General features: G+C 37.3%; 1 pseudogene; it reads right to left on the bottom strand.

Moving 5' to 3' along the window:
- Window positions 1–303: 303 nt before the first annotated feature.
- LOC149750786 (ATP synthase F(0) complex subunit g, mitochondrial pseudogene) lies at window positions 304–2,294 on the bottom strand (annotated as a pseudogene).
- Between the last annotated feature and the right edge of the window lie 3,359 nt (window positions 2,295–5,653).

The raw sequence follows: 5,653 nt of genomic DNA, 5'->3' as shown, positions 1-5,653 counted from the left end.
TTCTCTCATTCCCGATATTTTGTGTCTTTTCTCTTTTTTCCTTATCAGTCTAGCTAGAGATTTTATCAACTTTATTAATTTCTTTAAAGAATCACTTTTGGGCTTTATTGATTTTCTCTCTCTCTCTTTTTTTTTTTTGCTTTCTTTTTTGTTGATTTCTGCTCTAATCTTTATTATTTCCTTTCTAATGCTTACTTTGGGTTTAATTTGCTCCCCCCTATTTCTTTGTAAAAACTGAGGTATAATTGACATTATAACATTATATTAGTTTCAGGGGTACAGCATAATGATTAGATTTCTGTATATATTCCAAAATGATCACCACAGTAAGTCTAGTTAACATCTGTCACCTTATATAGTTACAAAGTTTTTTGTGATAAGAACTTTTAAGATTTACTCTCTTATTTTCAAATATGCAACACAGTATTATTATTATTATTATTTTGATACCAATCACTTGTATTTATTTCAGGATGTTACTAAATTATAACCCTGTTAAACATCTATAGGATATTTTATTTTTGAAAAGACAGGTCCTTTAAAAAAACCTGGCATCATAATAATATAACACGTCAAAATTAGATTAAAAATATAGGTCATTGGGCTTCCCTGGTGGCGCAGTGGTTGAGAATCTGCCTGCCGGTGCAGGGGACACGGGTTCGTGCCCCGGTCCGGGAAGATCCCACATGCCGCGGAGCGGCTGGGCCCATGAGCCATGGCCGCTGGGCCTGCGCGTCCGGAGCCTGTGCTCTGCAACGGGAGAGGCCGCAGTGGTGAGAGGCCCGCGTACCGAAAAAAAAAAAAAAAAATTGGTCATTGCTCTCATTCACTCTGTCCTAGTGTTAAAGATGTTACAAAGATACACAGAATATCGCCTTGCTGTTCTCTTTTGGGGAGGCTATATCCAAGTTGACAAAAAGTACACCTACATTTACAGACACAGGTGTTGTCAAAGGGGTCTTTCTCTGACTTTAGCAAAGAAAAACAGTCCAAATTGTATTCTTTATACTGCGTGCTTAACTACATCGTGTTTGGAATGTGGTATTATTATTCTCCTACTGGAGTAAGATCCCGCTTTCTCAAAGCCTTTCCCCCAACTTTTCTAGAAATAAAGCTTCAATATCATTTATTTCAAGCTTTCAAAATAAAATGTTATCCTCATATATACATGTACCAGGTTGGTATATTCATATATATCCTATCCAATTGCAGGCTAAGCAAAGACATGCATTTAGAGGTGTATTAATGTATTAAAGCAAACGACAACCCACCTTAATATCAAGAGAAGTTCTGACCTTCCATGTAGGGTTTGATAGAGAAAACACTGATTTTTGACACATTGTCTTATTTTATTCAAATACCAGCCTGCTCATACATGGTCCAAGAGCACCCAAATAATAAAGCAAATATAATCACATGTTAGAGATTGGTCTTCAAACATCATAGCCAACGATGCCACGCTTCGTTGGCTTCGTATGATCTCGCCAACATAAACCCACATCCACACCTCAGTGGCCACCAAACCATTCAGTAGAGCTTCCTTAACTGTGAGCTGTTTGAAGCTACTGGTTTGAGCACTCCTGACAAATTTTTTCAAGCTCTGAATAGCTGTAGGGATCTCAGCAGGGACTGGAGGAACTGGCTCAACTTAGGCGTAGTGCCAAAATGTGGCCCCTCGAGAGCTTCAGGTAAGTCACAGGAGCATTGACCAGTGCCAGGGCCTTCTCTGTGAAGTTACGGACAAACTGGGCCATGGTTCTAGGACAGAAAGTCCATCGCCCCCACTGGCTGGCTGAATGTCACCCCATAACACAATATTATTAACTACAGTCACCATGCTGTACATTACATCCCCAGGACTTATTTATTTTATGGCTGGAAGCGTGTCCTTTTTGATTCTCTTCACCCATTTCCCCCTCTACCCCTCAGTTTCTTAAGGTAGAAAGTCAATGATCTGAGACCTTTCTTCTTTTCTAGTATCAGCATTTAATGCTATAAAGTTCCTCCCAAGTACTGTTGTAGTGGCATACCACTAATTTTGTGTTTTTCTTTTGTGTAGTGTTTTCATTTTCATTTGGTTCAAAATAGTTCATAATTTCCCGTTTGATTTCTTCTTTGACTCATGGGTTATTAAAAGTGTGTTATTTAGTTTCCAAGTATTTGGTGATTTTTCTCATATCTTTCTGTTATTGATTTCTAATTTAATTCCATTGTGGTCAGAGAACATTCTTTGTATGACTTGAATCCTTTTAAATTTATACAGACTTGTTTTATGACTCCATCTTTTAAAATTTCCATGGACAATCTGATGTTGCTGAGTGGAGTCTTCTGTAAATGTCAATTAGGTCAAAGTTGTTTATAGTGTTGTTCAAGTCTTCTATATCCTTAGTGATTTTCTCTCTACTTGTTCTAGCAAATGTTGAGAGAAGAATGTTGAAATCTCCAACTATACTTGTGGATTTGTCTGTTTCGCCTTGCAGTTCTAACCCTTTTTGCATAATGTATTTTGAAGCTCTGTTATTAGGTGCATAAACATTTTAGATTTTTATGTCCTCTGTATGAATTGACCCCTTTATTGTTATGGAATGAACTTTATCTCTGGTACTATTTTTGATCTGATAATATACTTTGATATTAGTACAGCTATGCCAGCTTTCTTTTTTTAAGCTTCAGCGTGGCATACTTTTTATATCCTTTTACTTTTAACTTTTTTGCGTCTTTATATTGAATGTGTCTTTTTTGGGACAGGCTTTAGTTGGCTCTTGTATTTTTATCTAATCTGACAGTCTCTGCCTTTTAATTAGAGTGTTTGGGTCGCTTACATTTAATGTGATTATTTATGTCGTTAAGCTTAAGTCTGTCATCTTGTTATTTGTTTTATACTTGTCCCACCAGTTCTTTGTTTCCTTTTTAATATTTTTCTTTCTTCTTTTGGATTTTTTTTATGATTCTAATTTATCTCTATTATTTGTTAGCTAAAATTTTTAGTTTTGTTATTTTAGTCATTATTTTAGGATTTATAGTATATATCTTTAACTTATAACAGTCGACTTTCAAAATACCACTTATGTAGATTGTAAGACTCTTACAAGAGTGCGCTTCCATTTCCCATCTCTCAGCCATTATCCTATTGTTGTCATACATTTAACTTATTCAATATATATATATAATAAACTCCACAATGTAAATTGTTATTGTTTAAATAATCAATTATTTTAAAAAGTGGTTTAAATAATGTTAAAACTCATATATTTCCCTGTGTAGTTACTATTTCTGGTGTTTTTCATTCATTGAATGCATATTTCTATCTGGTATCATTTTCTTCTGACTGAAGGACTTCTTTTAATATTTCTTATAATGAAAGACTATTATTAATGAAATCTTTAAGCTCTTGTATGTCTGAAATAGTCTTTATTTTGTCTTTGTTTTGAAAGATATTTTTGCTGGGTTTAGAATTACAGATTAACCCCACTCTATTCTTTTGGAAACTCCAATTACACGTATATTAGGCTGCTTAAAGTTGTCTCACAGGTCATTGATACCCCCTTTAAATTCTTTTTGTTTTTCTTTCTGTGTTTCATTTTGGGTAGTTTCTATTGCTATGTCTTCAAGTTCATTCATATTATTTCTTCTGCAATGTCTAATCCGCCATTAATCCCACTCAGTGTATTTTTCACTTCAGATTGTGGTTTTCATCTTTATAAGTTTGATTTGGGTCTTTTTAATATCTTAAATGCTGCCACTTAACAATTTAAATATATAGACTACAGCTATAATAACGGTTTTGATGTCATTGTCTGCTAATTCTAACATCTGTGTGAGTTCTGGGTCAGTTTCAATTGATCAATTTTTCTCTTCATTATGGACCATATTTTCCTGCTTCTTTGCATGTTTGGTAATCTTTGATTAGGTGCCAGACATTGTGATTTTTACCTTTTTGGGTATTTTCGCATCCCTTTGGGTACTCCAATTACACACACATTAGGTGTTTTTGTATTCCTGGTTATTTTTGTATTCCTGAGCTCTATTGTGGAATGCAATTTATCTGCAGGAAGAGTTTGATCCTTTTGGATTTTGCTTTTAATATTTGTCAGGTGGGAACAGAGTAGCATTTAGTCTAGGGATAATTATTCCTCACTGCTGAGGCAAGGTTCTTTTGAGTATTCTACCCAGTGCTGCATGAATTTTGAGGTTTTCTGGTTTTGGTGAGCACAGATGTTATTCCAGGTCCTGTAGGAGTCCTGGATGCCATTCCCTCTAATACCTTTGGGTTGTTATTGGCCTGACCCTAGGTATTTTCCTTATACACACATGTTGATCAGTACTCTAATGAAGACTTAAGGGGGCCCTCTCCAGATCTCCAGGGTTCTCTCTCTATGTGTGTCTCTCCTCTTGAGTATTCTGTCCTGAAAATTCTGGTTATCTTTGTCTCTCCCTGTTCTCTCGCTCCACTTCCTCAATTCACAGGGCTTTCCAGGCATCACCTCCAGTCCCATTTTTTTTTCTGCTGCAGCCTGGAAACTTTCTCAAGGCAGTAAGCTAAGATGATTTTAAGGCTCACGTTGTTTGCTTCCTGTCTCTTAGGGATACTGTGTTTTCTGATGTCCAGTGTCTTGAAAACTATTGTTCCATCTGTTTTGTATCATTTATTTTTGCTGTTTCAGGTGGAAGGGTAAATTGGTCTCTATTCCCTCATCTTGGATGGAAGCAGAAGTCTCTCCATGCCTTTCAACACCATCTATATGCTAATGTCTCCCACATTCATCCCTGATCTTCAGAGTCTTATATCCAACTTGGAATACTCATGGCTAGCACCTCAAACTCACCATGTCCAAAATGGAACTCTTGATTCTCCTCTCACAAATCTCTCCTTTCTGTCTTCCTCATCCCAGGAAATATTCACCCAGATGTTCAGGCAAGAAGCCTTGGTCTCATCCTCTTTTCTTCTCTTTTCCTTACATTCTATATCAGTACCTCAGAAACTCATTTAGCCTTGACCTCCAAAATGTATCTCAAATCTGAGACCCTTTCATTACCCCTACTACTGATTAAAGCCACTGTCATTGCTCATCTAGAATCTTGCATTAGGCTCCCAACTCCAAACTAACTGCTTTCATTTCTTAACCTCTTACAGTCTTTTTTTCCTTCAGTAGCCAGTGAGCCCTTAAAGAGGCTAGCCCCATCATGCTCGTTCAAAACCCTCCAATGTCTTCCTAACACAACTTAGGATAAAGCCCAAAGTCCTAATCACGGTGCACAGGACCCTCTAGGATATGACCTCCACCACCTCTCCCACCTCATCTCCCCTGTCTTCCTTTCTCACTCCACTTTGGCCACCCATCTTCTCACTGCTACTGGAACATGCCAAGGACCCCCCTCCTTTAGAGAATACTTCCTTTTTACTTTGTCTGGAACGCTTTCCCCTGGATAGTTCCCTGTCAATCTCTTCATGGGTCTCAGCTCACATATAACCTCCTCATAGAGCCCTTTCACAACTATCTGATCTAAGACAGTGCCCCTGCTGCTTCTGCTCTTATTCTGCTTTATTTTCCATCATAGAACTCATTCCCACCTGACACCCTGCATATTTATTTGTTCATGTGCTTATCATCCCTTTCCCTCAGTAGAATGCAGGCTTCACAAGGGCAGGGAC

This window comes from Delphinapterus leucas, chromosome 1 (genome assembly GCF_059928025.1).
Source record: "Delphinapterus leucas isolate spDelLeu-1000000601 "Yukka" chromosome 1, BTC_Dleu_Yukka2, whole genome shotgun sequence".
NCBI lineage: Eukaryota > Metazoa > Chordata > Mammalia > Artiodactyla > Monodontidae > Delphinapterus > Delphinapterus leucas.
This window is presented reverse-complemented; position numbering and strand designations above follow the sequence as displayed.